Genomic DNA, 24,797 nt, shown 5'->3' on the forward strand with positions numbered 1-24,797 from the left:
ACAGAGGATCAGTGGCAATACCGTGCATCAGAACGCCTTCCTCTTGGTGGTGGTGAAGTGGTGAAGTGAGTGGAGTGCCACCTCTTGCATTTTTGTCACCTGAGGCAGGCACTTCACCCTGCGTCATGGGCTCTGCACAAGGGTATCTGGCCTAGTAGAAAACAGCTTAGCACTGGGCATTACAGTGGTGCCCCACAAGACGAATGCCTCGCAAGACGGAAAACTCGCTAGACGAAAGAGTTTTCCGTTTTGGAGGTGCTTCGCAAAACGAATCTCCTATGGGCTTGCTTCACAAGACGAAAATGTCTTGCGAGTTCCTGCGGGGTTTTTTCCCTCCCCCCCTTTTTCTAAGCCGCTAAGCCGCTTATCAGCTGATCCGATCAGCAGATAAGCCGCTAAAAGCCGCTAATAGCGCTAATCCGCTAATCCGTCAATGGGCTTGCTTCGCAAGACCGAAAAAACCGCTAGACGAAGAGAATCACGGAACGGATTCTTTTTGTCTTGTGAGGCACCACTGTACTCCATTTTGATGAGTGTGGTGCTGCTTCACCAACCACAACCAACTCCTACTTGCCTGCCTTCTTATTTATTTCTGGTCCGTAAGGGTCACATTGATTCCTGTTGGCTCCTCTGCCTCCTGCACCACCGGCCCCAATGCATACCAGCCTCCATTGGAGAGGTCTGCAAAGTCTCTCCTGGTTCTGTTATCCTATCCTTCTCATGTGAAGCTCACTCTCATATTCCCCAACCTTTGTGAATATGAGAGTGAGCTTTTTTAGTGGAGGAGGAAGAACCCACATGGTGACGGGGCAATGGATCTCCATATTTCCAAAATGAAGAAATAGTGGAGATGAACTCTGAATTTGTCCCCAACATTGCCACCAACATCTGAACACATCCAAATACACCATTTTATTCCATATGATAGCATTTCATTCAGTCCTATTTGTCCACGTTGTAGTTTATTTCTGCTTCAAAAACAAATTGATCCCCACCTCATCCTGGGAGCTGCCTCCTGATATTTCTTTCCCCCTACAAAACCCACACTGCTCCTTCACACTTAATATTCTCCTTTTCCACCAAAGTGTCCTTGGCAAGAAAAAGCAGCTTCTACCTTGGCTGAGAATTTTCTGCTGGATTCTTCTGAAGACACTTTTAACTACATATTATTATCCCATCTGGCTGCGTTGCAAACGGATAGTGTAGGCAATAGGTTTATACGCTTTTGTACTGAAATGGCAAACTCTCCTCAAAAGCCATGGAACGGTCCTTTTGAAAGGCTTTCTGTCATCCAATTAGCACAGCTGCAGAACAACAGTTCCATTTCTTTTTTTAAAAAATCTCTTTTTGACACCTCCTGCTTAATGCACTTACACGTTATGGCGTTCTTCCAGAACAGATTATTTCCTAATGCAATTAAGGCAAGTAATACGCTGACAACCACTTCCTTGAAAAATAAAAGGAAAATAGGCTTAATTAATTGGTTCCATTGGAATAAATAATGGGGGAGAAGTTCTTCAGCTTATTAAATTTATGAGTGAATTTTCTCTTTAAGAAAGACGTGAAGAAGATTAATTCCTTATAATGGTTCCCTGGGCTTTTTGTTGTCACAGTGCAGAGAATGGTAGTGACCCATTAGCAGGATCAATCAAAGCAATTTAGAGTGTTTTTCCCAAGTAATGCACAGTAAACCAACAGTGACCTCTAAGCAATTTATTTTTTTCCCTTCAGAACCAGGGATGGCTTTCTGACCAACTGAATATTTGTTCCCTCTCTAGCATTATGTATGTTTTTGTTTGTTTGTTTAAAGGTAATTGTTTCTGCCGTTGGGGAAAGACAGGCAGGATCGAACATCCTCCTTAGTATTAGAAGAAAATGAAGAGACACCTGGATCACAAGCCAAAAGAAATTGTGCAAGCTGCTTCACACAACATTCTCACTTTCCTTACTGGCTTGCCTTTTTCTGCTGTGAGGAGCCAAACCATGGGAGAACATCTGACACTCTGATGTTGGCAGCATGAGAGAGAGAAAGAGAATGGTGGCTGGTGATCACTTAAGCATCACTCCTCATTCCCCCAAAGTGGGCACGTATTTGCTTATGCTTATTTATATGTCTTTTCCCAGTAGTGATGTATGGAAGTGAGAGCTGGACCATAAAGAAGGCTGATTGCCGAAGAATTGATTCTTTTGAATTATGGTGCTGGAGGAGACTCTTGAGGGTCCCATGGACTGCAAGAAGATCAAACCTATTAATTCTTAAGGAAATCAGCCCTGAGTGCTCACTGGAAGGACAGATCGTGAAGCTGAGACTTCAATACTTTGGCCAACTCATGAGAAGAGAAGACTCCCTGGAAAAGACCCTAATGTTGGGAAAGATGGAGGGCACCAGGAGAAGGGGACGACAGAGGACGAGATGGTTGGACAGTGTTCTTGAAGCCACCAGCATAAGTTTGACTAAACTGTGGGAGGCAGTGGAAGACAGAAGTGCCTGGCGTGCTCTGGTCCATGGGGTGACAAAGAGTCAGACAAGACTAAATGACTAAACAACAACAACAATTTATACGTCTACATTTGGATTTAGAAATGATGGGTTTTATGAACCGATTTCTGCTCAGGCAACAGAACTTCCCCTCCCTGTCCTCTCCCAGCAACCCTCAAAACTGTTCTGGAATAGGACTGCGCAGAGGGAGCATAAGTTCTGTAAAGGTAAAAAAGGTAAAAGACCCCTGGATGGTTAAGTCCTGTCAAAGGCCAGACATAATTTCATATGCCTCTATCCTGTCCCCTTTTACTTGCCTTATAAACTAAAAAACAGACCCACTCAAGCATCGTAATCTTTCCCCATAGAGGAGTTCCTCCCCTTGATCATTTCAATTGCCCATTTTTCTTAACATTTTCCAACTCTACAATATCTTTTTTGAGGTGAGGCAACTGCACACAGTATTCAAAGGCTGGACATATCGTCAAGTTGTATGATGCCGGCAGTTGCAAACAAGAAGGCTTAAAGGTGACCTAGCTCCCATCTAGCTCAGCTCATGCAGTGGTGGAGAGGCTAGAGGGAGCTGGGAGGAGAAGGACCATGCTTGTTGTTCTAAAGTCTTTGGGGGAAGAACAACAGGGTTAAAATGAGAAAGATACTAGTAAGTTTTCTAGGAAGCATCACTAGAACCTGGTGGAATAAACATGTTTAAAGCAGTATTTAAACCAATAATGATGATGACGTTTCCCCCAGCCTGGAACTGAAAGGAGCCTACACAAATTAGAACAACACACACAAACACACACACACACACACACACACACACACACACTAGATGAATTAAAATATATACAAAGCCAAAGCAAATATAGGTAAAGGGACCCCTGACCTTTATGTCCAGTCGTGACCAACTCTGGGGTTGCGGCGCTCATGTGGCCAGTATGACTAAGCCACTTCTGGTGAACCAGAGCAGCGCACGGAAACGCCGTTTACCTTCCTGCCGGAGCAGTACCTATTTATCTACTTGCACTTTGAGGTGCTTTCGAACTGCTAGGTTGGCAGGAGCAGGGACCGAGCAATGGGAGTTCACCCCGTCATCGGGAAAAGCAAATATATTAAAATACAAATAGCAAAACAACAAAAACACAGGATGATTAAACACCCTTTCCTCAAAAAACAAACAAAGCCAAACTCAACAGCCTATACTTCCAACGTGCCCCAAATACACATTGGATGTGCCCTAAAATACAACACATGATATGCGTTTTCTCCTGTGTGTGAAATCTCCGATGAGAAATAGGAGTTGTACTTGGATGAATGTTCTTTTTATTTCTGTGGTTCCTCCTCTTCATTGGCAATCACATCAAGAACTGTGGAGAGGAGGGTAGAGACAGAGGAGAAAAACGTTTGAACATCTAGGGAGCGATCAAGAACCTGGTGCAAAAGGCTGGTGTAAATTAAAGATGACATAAAGTTATACTCAAGATCAAAACCCTGTTCAGCAAAGAGCATTCTCCTCTGCCTAAGCTTGGCAGAGAGAAAACAAGTCTTTAAAAGAGGGTTCTAACCCAAATGACCAAGATAGAGCTAGCCTAACTCCTCCTCTCTGCTCCCATCCCATCTGACCCCTAGGACACTTCAATTTTGGGTGTTAACCTAGCCTAAGCTCAGCCAACTCAGTCCTAAGTGTACTGGGATGAGCAAGTTATGCTAAGCCAGGTTTGGGGAGCCCAGCAGAGGGTCAGATCTGCCTCCCAAACTGCTCATCCAGGAAGATCTTGCCCATAGGATTGTTCCATAGATATTATTTTCTATGGTGCTATGATTCTATAATGGTTTGGAGATCTGGAGTGCTTTTATTCATCTATATGTTAAAGTTATGATGAGTATAGTGGTGGTGACTGTATCCTTAAGGTAAGCTGATGGTTGTCTTTGTGCACATACTGGTTTGTTGTTGTTGTTGTTGTTGTTGTTAATTTTAATAATATTTTCATATTATGTTCTCTTGGCTAAATTTGCAAATATAAAATTAATGGAAACTGTATTTCGAGTAGGAACAATCATAAAAAAATTGTGGAGAGGACTGAGGGTAGAGGGGAGAGAAATAACACCCAAGATGATTTATTTATTTATTGAGTTTTTGTGCCTCCCTTCTTCCCAAAGGAGCCCAGGGCTGCAAACACATCAGTAGTGAAACAATACAATTAAAAATAAAATAAACACACATTTAAAGCATTTAAAAACAATTATTAAAACATTTTTTTTTTTTAAATGAGAACCCATGGGCTCAGCAATCAGAGGCAATTGCTACAATTTATTTTAAAGACTGCTACATTTGCAGACTGGGAAGAGGAAGAAAAATATCTCATGTGCTCCTATTTTTTGGAATTTTATTGTGTGGTGGTTTCTCCTCCAAGGTATGTTAGGCACCCTCACTCACGTGCTTCTGCTGGCTATTGAAAAAACAAAACATTTCTATTTATTCAAGCATTTGTGGATTTCTATTTACTCTGTCTGTTTTGCTGGGATTGTGTGACTTTTTGTTGCAAGTACCAAGCAAACTGTAAAAGCAGGAAAAGGCGGGTACAAATTTCAGAAATAAAGAAAGAAAACAATACAACTATAAATAAATAAGCACAAATCATTTTAAAACATTTTTTAAACCTGTCACAGCTAATAATATCAAGGTTGCCAGGGACACTAACTTTTAGTCTGCAAATGCCTGGGCAAACATTGATTCAAAAGAAAATTAATTAACGTTAACAGCCAGAACCTGTTATAATCATTATCCTGTATGTTTTGCCCCCCCCTTACCCACATAGAAATAATGAATATCCTGTCTTGTGCACATGGTTATGTACATACATGTGCATGCACACACATTGTCTATATATTACGATTCCCACTGCGCACAAACTTCATGATTCAAAATCTCACCTCATTTCTATCATATTGAGCAATAAGATCACGGCTTTTTTTTTTTTGCCTTGGATGTTTGTCACAGTACTATTTCACATTTCTGTGGCTTCAAATGAACTTCCTGTCATCACGCATCATTATTTCCCTGCTTTGTTTTCTAGTTTGATTTGTTCCAACAACTGAACAAAAGCATTATTGAAAATTGGACAGCTCATTTGTTCAGCATCCCCTTTTGTTCTTTGGGAGTTGCGTGTGGAGTCTGGTGAAATAATTTGAATCAAGTGATGGGAAATTCTCTGATAATGCTAATGTATTTGATTTAATTGTTTCTTAGAAAAAAGAATTCTGTTTGGCAAGTTATACACAATATAAAACGAAGTAGATTGTGCTCCTCGTTCAGTGTCTTCGGGTATCAAGCAAAATCAAATGGCAAGCATTAACTTATGGGAAGTGAGGTGGTGTGAATAACTCACTATGGTTTGCTTAATACTACACTGTGGTTTAAAATAATGCTATATCGCCTGAGCTCCGCAAGTGTGGCTTTCTCCCGATTGAAGTGCAGAGTGTTTGAGGACTGGGACATTCACAGGGGAACCAAAATGCTCGTTTACAAAGCTATTGTACTACCAACCTTAATGTATACTTCTGAAACATGAACCACTTATATACGCCATCTCCAACTCCTTGAAAGATTCCATCAACAGTGTCTCCGAAAAATTTTACACATCACTTGGGAAGACAGGGGAACTAATGCCAGTGCACTGGAAGAAGCAAAGATCCCCAGTGTCAAAGCAATGATTCTTCAACATCGACTTCGTTGGACTAGTCATGTTGTGCGGAAGCCTAATTATCGTCTTCCAAAGCAACTACTCTATTCCAAACTTAAAACTGGAAAGCGTAATGCTGGTGGCCAACAAAAGAGGTTTAAAGACTGTCTCAAGGCAAATCTTTAAAAAGTAGTATAAACACCAACAATTGGGAAACACTGGCCTGCGAGTGCTCCAATTGGAGAACAGCCTTTACCAAAGGTGTCATGGGCTTTGAAGACACTCAAACTCAGGACACAAGGGAGAAATGTGTTAAGAGGAAGGCACCCTTGGAAAATCCACACCATGATCAACTCCCGACCGAAAACCAATGTCCCCACTGTGGAAGGATGTGTGGATTCAGAATTGGCCTCCACAGTCACTTACAGACTCATTATTAAAACTGTTTATGGAAGACAATCTTACTCGGCTTCAAGTGATCACCAAAGAAGAAGAAGATAGTGTAGTTAATGTGCAAAACAAGCTAGCCAGTTTTCCCTGCTTGGTCCCTGCAAACTGTCTTCAGTTATGCGGTTGTGGTTTAAAATGTCAGTGTAAATCAGACTGGAATGGATACAAGCCAACACAGCAGATTTCTACTGCAATTATGGGAATTGCTGGCAACCATTGTGTAATGCAGGTTTTCAAACATGCAGCCTTCTAAATGTTGTTGGGCTATGACTCACATCAGCTCCAGTCAATAGTGGGAGTTCCCACTATTAGGGTGTTACAGTAATTGTAACAAGGGATGGGTGAATCTGTAAGTTTCAGTTTTTCTCAGTTTTCCTATTTTTTAGTTTTAAATTCAGTTCTTCATATTTCTACATCAATTTATTGTGGGGGTTTTTAAGTCTTCATGAAAATTCATCAATACATTAGTGCAAATTTATTCTAAAGTATACATTTATATGCAACTTTCCCTGATACACATTTTTACCAAGAAATTTCCCTCACTGTAATGCTTTTTAATTTTGATTGAGATGTGCATTTTTAGCACATGGTATGCATTTTGGCACACATTACATGGCAGGAGAACTGTATTGCAAAATTCAGAGAAGTGTGAATTTCAGAGTATGCTCATGTTTCAATTCATGCATTGTCTTGAGAAATGTGAAATGGCTAAATCCATCTTTAAATGAGAACTGAATTGAATCCCCCCCCCATCTCTAACAGAGACAATGTCTGGAACAGCCTAGAACTTGTCAAAAGTGTGTTAATAGCCTGGTGATGTGTTTCCATGGGAACTAATTGTTTGACCATTTTCCCTATGTCATTTTATATACTTCAAAGGAGTTGGAGGCAGATCTCCTTCCCCCAACTAAGGAAGTTGTCATATAGGTATCTACATGTGAAATGACCCCTAGGTTGCAAGTTTAAACCAGAGACAGGGAGCTGAGTTTGGATATGCCCGACTACATCATTTTGGGGTACTAGCCGTCATCTTATGGAGATATTATGTGGGAAGAGTGGACTTTGTCTTTCTGTCAGAAGTCCAGTTTCCCAGCTTGATAACACAGTAAGTGTAGCTAATTAAAAAGGAGGATTTATTGCAAAAACAAACAGATAGCTCCAGATGACTCTAACAAAACATCTGGCATCATTACTCAAGATGACCCTTCTGAAGACTTCTTTTGGCATCGACAGAAGATATTAAAACTTACGACCCTTACGTCTCTTGTTTTGCTTCCTATCTAGCAGCCCTTCCATTCACCGACTCTTCAGACTTAGTGCCATCAGCTCCAACCTCTTCCTGGTCTGAGAGGCTGTCTCTGAATCTATTCTCTCCTATTAATGCTCCCTGCGAGCTTTGGCTGTGTTCTAGCCTGCTCTCAGCTACTGCCTTATCAGCCTGCCTGTCAAGGTCAGGAAAAGCCGAAGTCTGCAGCTGCCAGCTCTCCCCTGCCTGACTAACATCAAAGCCTCTCTGTTCCTGGCTCCTTTCTGCAGTTTGCTGCAAACCTTCGCTGGGAGCTGGCTCATTCCTAATACTTTCACAGTATTTAAGCTATGTCTATATCTATATAAAATCATTCTTATTTGTAAATAAGCCTAAATATTACAAAAAAGAGGCAATACTCCAGTGACCTCCTTCCAAAGGAAACAAAAACCCAATGAGTGTTTCACTTCTGGAACTTGTCATCCTTTAAAGAAGCAGAGGAAGTATAGCAATCTGTACAGTCCCATGTGTTTTCTTTCTATACATAAATTATATACTAAAATAAATGTGATAATAAAAGCATAGTGTTTATTCACAGTGTATCAACATTATATATATGCACATTGCTAATATCTGGGTATGCAATATTAACATTCAAAACGGCACATTCTCCAATAATTAATTTTAGAAATGTTCTTAGCATTACTAACACGAAGGAGGAGTGGAATGCAGCACGGCATTCTGAAACTAAATGATCTTGATGGGGGGGAGAGAAATATTTGAATTTTAGACCTGAAAAGGGAGAAACTGGAAGAAACAAGAAATCAACAGATCTGTCCACTTCTAACTGCGGACCCTACCTATTGGTCCACCACCACACAGAGGACACACCACCACACAGAGACTTCATTTATAAAGTTTGTGTGGATTTGTAGGCTGAAAAGAACACAGGAAACAGGGCCAGTGAGCCTGATTCTTCTTCCCCCTGTATGTATTTAGACAAATATCTGATCGATACTTCGGTTCTGCAGTGATTCAGTGTCTGTAAGTCTTTATACTTCAGATAGCTCCTATAGAACTAGGTATGTTATACACCATTGAAACTCTTATTTTGTTACCACTTCCAACTAGCTTCATTTTATCTTCCACAAGTTTTACTGCCTCCCTTATCAAATGGCATCCTGCCTTCAGGCATTGCTCTGAAATTACTTCTCTCTATATTGTAGTCACGATTCTGAGCAGCTAAGATACACTAGCATTTGCTCTCTGGATCCATTTTAGCTAACCTATGTTTATTGCACCAGGCTCTATCACAGATATAGCCCCCCCTTTTTTGGAACCATAAAAAGCCTTCATTACATATCTTTAGACACTAGGCTAAAATGTTTCTCTGTAACCAGGCTTTTGGCTGATTAACATTCAGTGGCCTTGTGGGAGGAGGGTTAGTAGCTTATTATTATGTATTTTGTGTTCTCATTTTTGTATTTTTATGTTGAAAATCACCCTGTGAACCTTGGATAAATAGTGGTATACACATATGTAATAATAATAATAATAATAATAATAATAATAATAATAATAAATGTTTGAATTTAATATAAGTCACTTGTTCCTGATGTGCAAAGATTAGAACTGCTACCTGCTACATCATTGAAATGTTGTTGCAATCTGAACGTAATAGGACATGACACTTTGTATGAATTGCCCCCTTACTAATTTTTAAAGCACACTCTATGTGTACGTGAACCCAAGCTGCTAACCTTTTATGTTATGCACCTTTTGTTTTTGGTGCCTTCTCATATCTCAGCATATCTGGAGTTGCTTTGAACATTGATTTTTCCCGTCTCCTGTAGAAAGGTGGCTGGTAAATCTTAATAACAATAATAATGAAAAATTCATGAGATTACCAACAATTCAGTTACTAAACTTGAAGTAAATGTAAAATGGATATAGTGCTGCCACCTCTTGGTTGCATACCAGATTAGCAAAGCTACAAAATGCAACACATGCAGCCCGGACCTATGCAGAATTCAAGGGACTTACCGTACTTAGCAGCAAGTGTGACTGAATCACATCAGACGTCTAGATCATGGGTAGGCAAACTAAGGCCAAGGGGCCAGATCCGGCCCAATCGCCTTCTAAATCCGGCCCACGGATGGTTTGGGAATCAGCATGTTTTACATGAGTAGAATGTGTGCTTTTATTTAAAATGCATCTCTGGGTTAGTTGTGGGGCATAGGAATTTATTTATCCCCCCCCAAAAAAAAAAACATAGTCCGGCCCCCCACTAGGTCTGAGGGACAGTGGACTGATCCCCTGCTGGAAAAGTTTGCTTACCCCTCTTCTAGATAGAGGATTGCTTGGAATGAAATCCATCTGACATCAAATGAAACATTGGTTTGGGCTCAAAAATCTGCTGCTTCATTTTTTTAAAATAAAAAAACCCTAACATCCCTCCAGAGTCTTCTAATGACTGTCCACACGAAAACAAACATTTTGTTATAATTCTGAGATGAACTGCCTCTTTGCAATAACATTCCAGGGCACCTGTATGTGAAAATCAGATGAAAAGGTTAATTGCACACATATATTCCATTGCAATGTCCCCTTTAGTTGGGTTTGTGATGCTGGCATGAGTTCTGGCCAACCTAATCTCTCACATATGCTTCAGACATATAAACGGCCAAGGGTTCTGCCAGAGGGAAGAAGCTCTGATCTTGCAAAGGTAACATCTAAAGCAGGATGAGCTGTGCTAGTGTAGCATAGACTGGTAAGTGAAACACATATTGTTTTATTCCAACCAATATCCTTGGATTTTGAAGAAGCAAAATAATTCCCCCTGTATATCTATTTGATTTGATGTTGTTGCCTGTTTCTTTGGTGAGCTTATCTCATAACGTTCAAGGTAGCATAAACAAAGAGCAAGTAGCGTGATCTGACTATGTTTACAGCACTCCGCTGCACATGAAAGCCACTTCGTTCTCCACGTTCTGTATTGCAACAGTCATGATGTTGAGACGCCTCCAGGTTTAAGCACCTGATGCCTGGGGAAGGAGCATTTTCAAAGGCGATCCTTATGAGCTGGAATTAGCTTCCATCGGTATTCTTCCCAGGGCTCAGCCCTAGCTCTTCACAGTTCACTGAGACCAACATTTTGCCCAGGGAAAAATTGAATGACTTTTGTTTTGTACAGATAAAGCTCTAGTAGAATTTTCTTAGGTGTCTGTTTCTTGTTTGCTTTTTTGCATTTTTAATTATTATTTGCAAATTTAACAAATAAAAGCAGTAGGGAAATAGTTGAAGAAAAAATGAAATAAACAAAAAGACATAAAATGTGAATAATACTAATAGCAACAAAAGCATACAGTTTATATTATAGATAGAATAACTATCAATACATGCATCTTAAGTTAAATTATATGAGCTAAATATAAGCTCTCCAGATGTCCACACCAAATGGACACCTTTATGGTATACAGTGGTACCTCAGGTTAAGTACTTAATTCATTCCGGAGGTCCGTTCTTAACCTGAAGACCACTTTAGCTAATGGGGCCTCCCGTTGCTGCCGCACCACAGGAGCCCGATTTCTGTTCTCATCCTGAAGCAAAGTTCTTAACCTGAAGCACTATTTCTGGGTTAGCGGAGTCTGTAACCTGAAGCGTATGTAACCTGAAGCGTATGTAATCTGAGGTACCATTGTATGTTCAAATGTAGTTAGGGCAGTGAGGACCTCAGGCTATTGTTTAATGGAAAATGTGTATTTATTCTTCCAGGCTGATAGCATAAATCTCTTAGCAACCATTTGTCTACAACTAAATTGACCCAAATTGTACAACAAAGCAGGTCTTTTCATGCAAAGAGTGTATAATTTGGGATTGTTCTCTTTTTTTTAGCAAGGAAAAAAATATTCCATCAAGAATCTGAGTCTTTGCCATTGCACTCTGCAGCACATTACTTTCACAGCCTAAATTAGCTCAGCTCCACTGCAAACCTTCAGATTTGAGCCACCATCTTCACATGCTAAATCAGTCATTCCAAGACTGATCAGGGTGCTGTTGTGTTGCTTGAGAGAACTACTAATGTGTTGTAAGAGATAAATAAATTAAATCATTAAAGGCTCCTGAGAGGGTTTGCTGCTTTCCACAGTCTCTGAGGGCAGGTAATTCTGCTGCGTCTGCATAAGTAAGGTTTGAATGACTTCATCAGAAGTAGAAGTTATGAATGCTGTGGGGAGCCAGAGAGAGAGCCTTCCCATCATGCCTACCAGGGCCATCAGATCAGATAGAGATGTATCTGATGGCGCAGTTCCACTGATGGAAGGCTCTTTGATCCAGCAGAGATGTCCTTCAATGGAACTCAGAAAGAGACAGCATGTTAGTTTCTGCTTGCCACTGTGCAGCTGCTTAGAGTCACAAGACTCTGTTTACATTCCAGAGACAGTCCAGGCTGTTGGAAGTCTCACAGGAGACGGATGTGATGTTACTGGTTTCCTGTTCCTTTGTTGTTCAGTTGCTCTCTGCTTCCACAGAGAGAGGGTGTATTTTTCTTTGCTGTCTGCATAGTTAGAAATAAAACTCCTAGCATGTAGCTCATACTATCTCATTCTTCCGCATGCTGCTGGAAACTCTGCTGAATGGGGGATGTGCCCGGAGCCTTATCAGAGGCTCAGGTCGTCAATCACGTCGGGGGACTCGGCCGGAGGAAGATGAGCTTTATCAGCTCGGTCGAATGGCGATCCCAACACAGCATTGGCCTATTATTCTCTCCCCCCCCCCAATTAAAACTCCTCTACCATCACCATCCACACTGTTCTGTTGCAAAGAGCTTCACCCAAAGAGGTCTTAGTGTACAGAATAGGATTGCAGATCTAGGTTTTGCAGTGTAACACTATTTTGGAGTTGTTGTTTTGTTTTGTTTTTTTGGTATTCTTTGGTATCAGTTCCATAGATTCATATTGTGGGATAATTCAGCCTCACGTAGCAAACATGCTTAAGTCTAATTAATGCATGAAATGGTTAAGCTGTCCTGCCAGGCAGAGCTAAGTCCCCCTCAGCATGGGAGGAAGAGCTACCAAACCCTTTGCCCTCCCACTTTCCACCACCGTCCACCATGGAAACCCTATATGTACAGAGGTCCTAGCTCAGATTGCATGGCTTAAACATGTGTTTGTGTTTCTGTACAGACAATTTAGAATTCCCCATTTTGAAACCTAATTTGCACTGTCTGTCTTTTCTTGCTGCAGTATGGAAAGGGTCAAAACAAATACAATACCTGGTTACAATATCTGGTTACCAGATGCAATAGTTACAACATATAGAGCGCAACAGGCTGAATAGTAATGTTTGTAACAAATTTCTTTACTGGTTACTTCCTAATGTATGAATTAAGTCCAGGAGGTACACCATATACAATCCTTAAGAAGGTATATACCTATTTAATTAAATCCAATGCAGAAAAAATTCAATTGTGTGGCATAGGCAGAGATCTTATACAGTATATATTTCACATACCTTATATGGAATATGTCATTATAAGAAGCAGGTATAGTCCAATTCAGTTTTTAAACCTAAAGGATGAAGAGTGTTGAGTAAGAAAATAAATCTTCTTTCCCTCTGTGTAAGGACTCTTCTTGCATTTTCAAGAGGTCCTTGATAGGTCCAAAGTACAAAAAATGGCAGATCATCCTCAGTGTGAGATTTTTGGATGAAATGGGATACCAGAGGAGCATCCAAAATTCTCTTTCTGCCTGAGCCAGCTTGCCCATGTTTGCTACCTATGCTAGCCAACCTCATCTGCAGTATTGTCCGTGACATTCTGGGGACCTTTTCTTAACCACATTCAAGGACTGTGTAATATATGAACTCAAACAAGAGTGAAAGGAAGAAATTTATCTGCATTGGATTTAATTAAATAGGTTATATACCTTGCTTAAGGACTGTATATGGTGTACATCCTGGACTTCATTCGTATGTTAGGAAGTAACCAGTAAAGAAATTTGTTACAAACATTACCATTCAGCCTGTTGCACTCTATATATTGCAATATGGAAAGGCACATGAATCTCACAGTGAAGAGTTTGTAAGTAAACAATTTTTAATTTACCAGACATGTAGTCTCTCTAAGTGAAATGGGGAACTTTGGAAGCAACTTAGAAGGGAATATTTTAAGGTCCAATGTCCTATATTTCTAAGATTTACTTTGCTGCTTGCTTTGCGATTTTGAATTTTGGCTAAGGCTCTCTCACCAAAGAGTACTTGCCCTAAAACTGGATCTAGTCATCCAGGGAATTATCCTTTTATTTTACCGTATCTATTTTTCTTTTTTACAAAAAACCCCCCAACGCAAATTTGGGTGCTTTGTTTTGTTTTTAAGTCAATCTCATATTTAGGAAAAATGATAGCACCAAGATTATTTTGCATGTATATTCAGTACATGGAACTGATTAATTTATAATAGATATTTAGTGTGAAGCATCTGTAAGTGGACTGTTGATACAGCTATACCTGTAAAATAATCACATGTCATCTGAAACACTGTCCCCTTGCTTGCTCTCTCTCACTCTCTAGTGTGGACAGACTATCTAAAATATAGTCAAAAGCATAACAAACACCCCCAAGGCATGGCAATCACTGCAAACAACTTATGCTGAGATAGCGGTATTGATCTGGAATTTGCAAATCCATTAATAATGTAGTGCACTAAGGTGAATGTTAAAGGATTTGTTTTGGCAGTCATGTGGAGTGCATTCATAGATGCTGTTTGTCCTTGACTGCCACTTGCAGCTGATTTAAAGCTGGTAATCACGTGCTATGAAAATGATGCCCTGCTTTTATTGTCTGTTTCTTATACTCAACTGAAAGAATTCCCACTAATGATTTTTGTGGATGAGAAATGCACCTTCCATGGACTCCATCCACATACAGGGGTACCTCAGGTTACATACGCTTCAGGTTACACACTCTGCTAACCCAGAAATAGTGCTTCAGGTTAAGAACTTTGCTTCAGGATAAGAACAGAAATCAGGTTCCGGCGGTGCAGCAGCAGCAGGAGGCCCCATTAGCTAAAGTGGTGCTTCAGGTTAAGAACAGTTTCAGGTTAAGAACGGACCTCCAGACCGAATTAAGTACTTAACCTGAGGTACCACTGTATAGCTAAATATCATATTCCAGGCATATGACAGCAACTTATTTTCCTAGTTGAGAATAATGTTGGTGCCATTCCTGTGTTCCTCAATAACTGCTGCCCCTTGAAGGAACAAGGAGATGATGGTGCAATGCTTGAATATTCTGTGATGTTTGGATATTCAGTAATATTTGGATGCTGTGCATGAAGAAGCAATATAAATCTACAGGAACATGGATGTAAAGCATTCCAAATTTGATGAATGCATAAAGCAAGGATGCAAAACTGTGGCCTTCCAGATGTTGTTGGGTTTTAATCAGGCCCAGCCAGTATGGTCAGCCAGGTTAGGGATCATGGGGACTGTAATTCTAACATCTGGAAGGCCATAGCTTCCCCATCTCTGGTGTGGACTAACGATAGCAAAGGAATAACAACTGGAGGGGAGCATAGCTTTCAAGCCCTGGGCTTCCAGGAGGCATCTGCTTGGTCACAGTAAGAAGCAGGATGTTGGATTAGACCAGGCATGGCCAAACTTGGCCCTTCAGATGTTTTGGGACTACAATTCCCATCATCCCTAGCTAACAGGACCAGTCGTCAGGGATGCCTGGATTAGATCTATTTTGGGTCTGATTCAGGAGAGCTTCATGTTCTTGCAAGGCTCTCACTGTTACAACCAAATCAGCATTGTAAGAGTAACTACCGTATTTTTCGCTCTATAACACGCAGATTTTTTCTCCTAAAAAGGAAGGGGAAATGTCTGTGCGTGTTATGCAGCGAATGTGTGGTCTCTGGAGCCGAAAAATAAGGCAAAAATCAAACCGCGCTTCAGGGAGAAGGGAGCTCCGTGAGACAGGAAGTTGCTGCTTTCCTGCATTCTGCCTCAGGGTCTTACTGCCCGCCCTCTCTGTTTCGTTGCTGTGTTTGCTCAAACGGAACAAAGAGCAGGGGAAGCCCCTCCCCTCCAGGCAAGTAGAGAGGAAAGCAGAGCGTCGCTCTATCCTGTCCCTGCTCCGGAGGGAACAATGTTTGTGAAGGGAAGAGAGATTACAGGTTCGGCTTAAAATTCTGATTTGACTTCCTGCTTTTTGTTTTTGGAGACACACAGCATTCAAATATGCTTTCTTCCATTTAAAAGGATGAAATCCTTAAACAGTGGCTGGCTTGTGTGGGTGGGTGGGGGGAAACTTTGCCTTCCTTTCCTCACGTTATAGCCCTCTCCTGCATTCTTAGCCTTCTGTGTTTTTCCTTCCCTCCCCACTTAAAATGTGGTTACAAAGCATGGATCCACATGGATCCTCAGAATCTTTGCATTGGGTCACCCCAAATTCACCATCAGAGCACACAGCATGTCCATGGCTACAGCCTGTCCCCCCCCAAAAAAAAATCACGCACCCACTGTTGCCTGGGGCTGCAATGGTGCAAAAACGTGGTTAAAAAGTATGGGTACACATGGATCCTCAGGAACTTTGCATTGGGTCAGCCGGGGGGAGGGAAATCTGTGAAAACAAAATTTGTGCTTTCCTGCTGCATTTTGACTTGACTAGATGTTTTTCAATGTCTGAGTGCATGTAAATCAGCCCTATATAAAATTCATTAAAAACATATTGAAACAACTCTTTCAAATTATCAACTTTAACAGCTGTGATTACACATTAGTGCCCTTAGTATCACTTTAAATACTTAACTTCATGTTTCCCTGCATAATGTGAATCCCTAACCTTTCCATTAAAGTTTAGAGGGGAGGGAAGACACAAAAAGGCAGGGACATTGTGAGGCATGTTAATGCATTTACAATAAAAAATACATTAGTCCGGTCATGATGTGTGTTTTTTAATGCCCCCTCCCCCCCTTAAAGCATGGCATTTTGATAACAAGGAGCAATTACTGGACAAGGAGAAAGTGTGTGAAAGGAACAGAATAATATATTGCTTTTTCACTTTGGGGATTCAATCTGCATGAGAACACCTGCAAAGTAAGATTTGCAGTCTGAAGCTAATCTGCACTAGGTATCTACCCCCTTCACAAAATTGTCTCACAATGTGCTATGATTACCAGTGCAGGTCAGAGATAAGGTCTCAGAATTCAGCAGCGGGTCTTTGGCAAGCTGAGATAAACAGCCTCTAACAGAATGTGTTGAGACACCTTTGTGGAACCTTATTGTAATATTGCTTTGCCTTTTTCAAATCGTGCCATCTGACACTTTTAGGTGTGTGAACATTCACACTTGGCAACATTTTGCAATTGGGGCACACTTTCGTGCTTCTAACATTATTCTTATGCTAACATTCACAAACTAAGGATCTCTCACCCCCATGAATGCTCTTTTCTACACTGTCAATCTGGAGTTAAGCATGCTGAAGTCCATTGATCATCAACTACATGAGTAGTTATTTTATTTTATTTTATTTTATTTTATTTTATTGAATTTATATACCTCCCTATACCCAGGGTCTCAGAGTTTTATTCACAGAATAAAATCAAGATATAAAACCACAAAATACATAATAAAAATAAAAACAACCACCCAATAGCCCCCTCCCCCAAAAGACACATTTTAAAAGGGCATAGATGTAAATCAGATCAGCCAAAGGCCTGGTAAAATGGGATGTTTCTGCCTGGTGCCTAAAGGTGTGTAATGAAGGCTCCAGGTGAACTTTCCTGGAGAGAGCATTCCACAGATGGGGAGCCACTGAAGCGAAGGCCTGTTCTTGTGTTGCCACCCTCTGGACCTCTTGAGGAGAGGAAAGAGGGCCTCAGAAGATGATCTCTGGATCCAGGTAGGTTCATATGGAAAGAGGCAGTCTTTGAGGTATTGCGGTCCTGAACCATTTAAGGCTTTATAGGTCAAAACCAGCACTTTGAATTGGGCCCAGAAACTAATTGGTAGCCAGTGCAGTTGGACCAGGATCAGTGTAATATGCTTAAACCGTCTTGATGCAGTGAGCAAACTGGCCGTGGAATTGGGTTGTAAGCATTTATTCATCAAGAAGCCTGGGAATGTGATGGTGCTTCTAGCATTTATTAGCAGTATGCAATCAGATAGACAAATCCCAGCATCCTCCATAAAGGATATGAACATAGGTTGAATAGATACTAAAAAGCTGGTGGCATAGCAGCTAAAGGTAAAGGTAAAGGGACCCCTGACCATTAGGTCCAGTCGTGGCCGACTCTGGGGTTGCAGCGCTCATCTCGCTTTATTGGCCGAGGGAGCTGGCGTACAGCTTCCGGGTCATGTGGCCAGCATGACTAAGCCGCTTTTGGTGAACCAGAGCAGCACATGGAAACTACATCAATGCAATTGGAAGTTGTGGCTTGTACTATAGAGCTTATTAATAGTGATGAAGCAATTGACATCGTTCAGCACATTGATGCTGATATAGGTACTCCTAGATCATGAAAACAATTTAGGAATCTCCCATTATACTGATTGGTCTGGTCATTTTAAGTGCTACAATAACTGTTTTTTTGTTGTTGTTGTTTGTTTGTATTTTAGTAGGGCTGTGAATAAAGTTTTGCAGTTTTTAGGAACCCCCAAATCTCTCCTCCGAAATCTTGACCCTAAGAGCATTATTGTTTTCTCCTTTCACCTCTTTCCATACATTGTTTCTGTAACTATTGCTTTAGTGATTTCCCCCCACCTCCCACCCATGAATATGTTCCTTTACCAGTCAATAAATAATTCCATTATGAAAATGATGATACCTGGGCCAATCAGACTTGGCTATATGCTGGTGATATTAACAACAAACTGTGTGGATTTTGAATGAAGGCAAAGTTTCCTGGACTGATCACATGAACAATTCCGACCAAATGGGAAGGAGGGGACAAATGATGCTCATTTTGGGCAATGCATCCCAAAGAGGGAAATATTTCTATTCCTTTCTTTTACAATGATCTACCAAACACCACCGAAAGTGGGAGGTGACCTTTTTATGATGCCATCTTTTGGCATTTGAAAATTCTCCTTTTCATTTGAGCACTAAATGTTAATGTGCAAGTCTCTCTCTCTCTCATGTGTTGTTAAAAGATAGAGCCTGGAAAGTTTTATTATTACTATTATTATTTAAGGAACTAGTTCAAGTTCAACATGTCCAAAAAGGAACTAATCCCAGTTCTTCTTTGCCCCTTTACAAAACAAAGGGCCTAGTTTGGTTCATAGTTAGTTTGCAGTTCAGTTCAAGTTCATCCAAATATTTATTGGCAAAAAAAGTAAAATAAATGTCAGCATTAACCATGTTACAAGTTTCTGTGTTAAAATATAATATATTTTAAAAGACGAATAAAATGTCCGTCCACTCACATAGTAGAACATGAATTGTTTGGTTTATTTGGTGTATATTATTATGATGAACTAGAAATTATTCCAAGTTTTACTCCCAAATGAATTTCATTCACATTTAGTTCACTCAGAAAATATAGGAATGACTTTCAGGTGTCATTAGAGACCCTTGAACTAATTCAGAGATCTATTAAAGTCCTAACTATTTCATTTGACTCACTGTCAAGAAGCTAGTACCCCTCCTATCAAGAGACATTGAGACACAGTACCTCAAAGAACACCTCTTGGCTAATTCTACCTCTTGCCAGCAATGCTGGTAGAGTTTCCATTAGTCAAACTGCCAAAGCAGCTTTGGATGTGAGGAGAGGCAAGGAATTTCATTTGGAAGCAGTACAGGCATCATCAGGCAGGAAGGATGTTCTGTGCCAGTTGCTGTTGCTGTCCAAGTGGCCTTTTGTATGCCACAGAATTCACAAGTGGAGATTAACTTCTTGGAAGAGCAACCAAGAAGGGCATGAGATAACGCAGATGAAAGCTTGTTCACACTCCAGGAAGACATCATGGGGAATTCTAAGGAACTTATTTTCTTTCCTCTTTGACTTCCATTGTACAGTTTTAAAACTTGTTCTCCATTTCCAGATCAGAATTAAGACTTTGGAATAGGGATGGAGGAGATATTCTATTTATTTCACTTTTAAAGCTGAATTGATTAAATTCGCGCTTTTTGAAACACTATGAGAACCCAAATTCAGCCATACTTCAAAATCCTTATACAAATTTTGCAATGCAGTTCTGCAACCAACCAATGTTTACAGAAATGCATATATTAGGTCTAAATGTGCTTAAAATGACAATATTAATGAAAGCAACATGCAGAAATTGCTTGAAAAAATGTGTACATTAGTCAAACCTGCATACAAAATCTGCTCATTGGGAGAAATTCACACAACAATGCTGAAAAATTTCCATGAGGATTGAATACTAATACTAATAATAACAATAACAATAATAATTAATAATAATAATAATAATAATAATAATAATAATAATAATAATAATAATAGCAGATTGCTGTGAGAATGTGAAGAACCAAATTTAGCATTGGGGACTGAGTCAAAATTCACATATCCTTCCATCCTTACTTTGGAATAGAGCAAGAGACAGAGATCCAGTTCACCATAGTTAGTGTTTTGCATGAAAGAGCTACAGAGATTCAAATAACCGTTGCTGAGCTTGTGACCAAACAGTATGCAACTGTCTCTATGCAACAACTGTCTACAATCATCACTATTTGAGCAACAGCAGTAGCTTGTAAAAACATTGTCATAATCAAGGAAATTATAATGGTCCCGTAGACCAATTTACAAGATGGCACCTCCACTGAATGGCTGTGAAACCCAAAGTGGCCCTGTGTCTACTCAAGGCACTCAAGAGGTTGCTGACTAGAGTTAGGTGGCCAAGGAAGTTCCATATTTGTGTGTCTGTTTGTGTGCCCTCACACACCATCTGCTTTCCAAGTGGTTGAACAGATAGATGTTTAAAGCAGACTGGCACCAAGCCGAAAGATGCCAGCGAATATTGTAATTGTGACTTAATGCATGCTTGATATTATACCCACACATTCATTCTGTAGTTCCAGGCAGGTAAGAAAAAAACATGGTGCTCATCAAGCCTATGATAGGCATCCAGTCCATGATGGATGGTTTGTCTCTGGTTTCCTGGGTCTTGTTTTGGCAGCCTACTCTAAATGACCTGTGGGTTGGGTGGCACAAGTTGTACAGATAACAGGAAGATATACACTCCTGTTCCAGAGTATCAGGCCCCATGGACCTAGGTGTGCCACAGGTGTAAGTCTGGCTGTTCATCTCTTTCTTGAGCACACTTGATAAGAAGCAAAACCATAAAAAGGTAACAGTGGCGTAGCGTGGGTTGTCAGCACCCGGGGCAAGGCAAGTAATTTGCGCCCCCTAACCCATGGATTTGTGCCCCCTAACCCATGGATTTGCGCCCCCTAACCATAACCCCCAGATGTTGTGCCCGGTGCAGCCGCCCCCCCTGCACCCCCCCACGCTACGCCACTGCAAGGTAATGGGGGAGGAGTAGATCTATACAGGCAACATAGAATGTGTTGGAGAAGAACTGTCTCATTTGAACTTGCAGCCCACATACCGGAAAAGGCTGGCAACAAAACTAGCGTTATGACCTAAACAGTTGCAGCAATATCCAGTGCTCCTGTTCTGCTTGAGCAACAGGCTCTCACTTGCACAATGGAACCTTCCTCTCCTCTCACCTGCAGCAGCCCACACATCTTCAAAATCTTCAGCAGAAGGTTGGAGGATACTCCAAAGCAGATTTTGAGGGTGTGCAGAGATGGGAGAAGGAAAAGTTCTATTCATTGCATGAGCGAAACTCTGTGCATACAGCGTCATCATTTAATTGTATAAATCTTTGTGCAGTAACTATAATATTTATGTTTAAAAGTAGCTGTCTACCAGGAAGCTCTAGGCAAAAGAGAATTTTCAAAATCCTTCAAGCAATGTTGATGCTTGCAAGTCTCAATGTTATGTTTCTTGTTCGTCTTTAAAGCCATGACTATATCTAAGAAAGGTGTGGGAAGGCTCTGGGGCGAGGGGACAGAAAGCGGCGTAGGTTGAAATGAACTTTTGAGTTTCTAACCAAGCAATATGAAGTCACCTACGACAGTGGCAAATAATGCTGAAGCTTGCTATTTCCAATAGTGCCTTGTGTTTTAGAAAGCTAAGAGCCTGAAATATAAATACATATAAAGTCAAGTCAAGCAATGTGTGGGTGTCTGCAGCCCATTATAAGTGTGTGTGTGTGTGTGTGTGTGTGTGTGTGTGTGTGTGTGTGTGTATCACTTTAAAATTGTTCTCGGTTGACTAAAATAATGTTATGTGGAATATTCTAACACCACAGCATTTGTGATGGTGAGGAAATAATAAATTTTCACTACTTGCTAGAAATGGGGGAAAGAGAAGTAGAAAGGGAAAGGTTTTGCCATTTAACTGAGCTTGCATTCTGTAGTTAAAATTGAGTGTCATATAGGGAATGTTATTGCGCTGGTAAATATGACATGATGTGCTGGGAGGCAAGTATTTTAAAGTTAACTGTAAAAAAACAATATGGCTTTAGAAGAATTTATGTATTTCTGCAGTTTGAAATAAACATGCAATTCCATGAAATCAGTGTTCCATGGTGGGGGGAGAATTATAGCAAAAAAGTATTGTCATTGTCAGATGGGGCTGGAGGGGAACACTGAGTGGAGCATGTGCGTAAAGGCACTGGGTTGTGAAATAGAATAGTTTGTCATACTTCATTTCGGCATTAAATAACCTCTTGAAATGGCTGCCAGAATCAAGCTGAACCAAAAGTGTGGCTGCAAGAATAAAGATGAGATTTCTGATGGGATGTAGCAGAGAGAATTTCTATGGAGAGCACAAAATCTTCATGTTCCATTGCCTGTGTTCACATATATGTGGCTATGCTATTGTTTTATTGTATAAAAATAATTATGAAGCATAGTACAAACTGTATAAACAAAGAAATGAAATTATCCTAATCTGGCCACAGTTGTGGGCAGCTGACCACACAACTATTGGGGACTCCTGATTCAGATATGCATCCATATTTTGTATCAAATGAAACATGCAACAGGTATGTATCGTAGCATACAGAGGGACGTGGATCCAGATATGAATTTGCATGGAACTCAGCTGATTGGCATGAATATTTCCAAATACAAAATCATTTGTAGCACTTGGTATCTTCCATTTTTACTTCATTGTAAACTCTCTTCTAAAATATAATAAAGGGCTGCTAGCTATTTTCAAACCAAAAAAATCTATTTCCCCCCCATGATCATATAAAAACTTGACAGTAATGCCAAGGTCCTAGGTTTGATCCCTCGATGGGTACTTTTTCCCTGTATTGCAAGGGGTTGGACTAAATCATTCAAGGAGTCCCTTCCAAGTCTATGATTTTATGATCTGCAAAGAACAAGTGAATGAATGCAATCAAACTGTGCATTCTTTATGTACTTTCCTACCTTCTCGGACCACAGAGCCTACGGCTTGCCAATCAGAAGGTCGGTGGTTCGAACCCCCACAGTGGGGTGAGCTCCCGTTGCTCAGTCCCTGCTCCTGCCCACCTAGGAGTTCGAAAGCACGTCAAAGTGCAAGTAGATAAATAGGTACCGCTCCAGCGGGAAGATAAATGGCGTTTCGGTGCACTGCTCTAGTTTGCCAGAAGTGGCTTAGTCATGCTGGCCACGTGACCCAGAAGCTGTACGCTAGCTCCCTCGGCTTATAGAGTGAGATGAGCGCTGCAACCCCAGAGTCGTCCATGACTGGACCTAATGGTCAGGGGTCCCTTTACCTTTACCTTACCTTCTGGGAATAGATTTTTCCTTTCTAATATCCCCCAATGACATTTATGAGGCTGTCAGTTGGATTTCAGCACATGCGCTTTTTTCAAAGTCCCCAAGCTATTTTCTCCATGTGCAAAAGAAGAAACAGAAGCTGCTTTAATTAAGGGCACTATATTGATGTTTCGTTAACATTTTGCTTCCTTTTAAGAGTTTCCCTTCTAGAAATGCTACCAAAGGCAGAGTATTGGTATCTGACACTAACTCTATGGATTAGCACTTAATGAGATTGGCTAATGCATTTCATAAACTAGCAGCGTGTCAGTCGTCATTATAGGTGATGCTGAGTTCCTTAATTATTACAGAACCTCCATAAACTGTGCAACAAATCTTTTCCCCAGATTCATACTGTTTTGTATACTAGCTGCTCTCTATTCCCCCCCCCGTCCCATTCAGCTATAAATTAGTTGCATATTCTTAGGCATCATTGGTTTTTATGCTTCTGATTAATACGTGATAGGTTTAGGCTATAATGGTACAAGCATGTAATGGCATTTGAAGACCACTTCATGCATTATTAGCAGCTATGCTTCCTGCTGTCCTGTGGGTGCTTCCATGTCATTCCCAGTAGTGCATATCACATACTGAGGGATAGAAGAAAGAGGTTGGTTTCTGGTCCATGCCATTTTTGAAATATTTTAGGTTCTGATACATGTAAGCTACTGTAAGGACTGTGTCATCGTATTCAGAGATGTGCAATGTAATGAACAGGCAATGTGGACAGGCAAGGCCAGGTTATCTGTAGTGTAATTGGAGCAACTCCAGAAAGTCTTCAAGGGTCTCCAGAGTCTGAGATTCTTTTATTTTCAAGTAAGTCTCCAGCCCTTCCAGAAGGCAAGCTATGGATACAAACGTACAACCTGCCTGGATACTTTCTTGATGCTGAAGACACAGGTTTCATATTGCTCTGCACAACAGTTCCAGAAGTCTGAAGACAAACTCCCATTCCACTCAGATTGAATGTGATTCAGACCCTCCAAGTGTCCCTATTTTCCAGGGACAGCCCCGGATTTACATAAGCTGTCCCGGTTTCTGATTTGATCTCAGAATGCCCCTCTTTTCCTTAGGATGTCTCTATTTTCCTCAGAGA

Source organism: Podarcis vaucheri (genome assembly GCF_965113315.1).
Source record: "Podarcis vaucheri genome assembly, chromosome: 4".
Taxonomy (NCBI): domain Eukaryota; kingdom Metazoa; phylum Chordata; class Lepidosauria; order Squamata; family Lacertidae; genus Podarcis; species Podarcis vaucheri.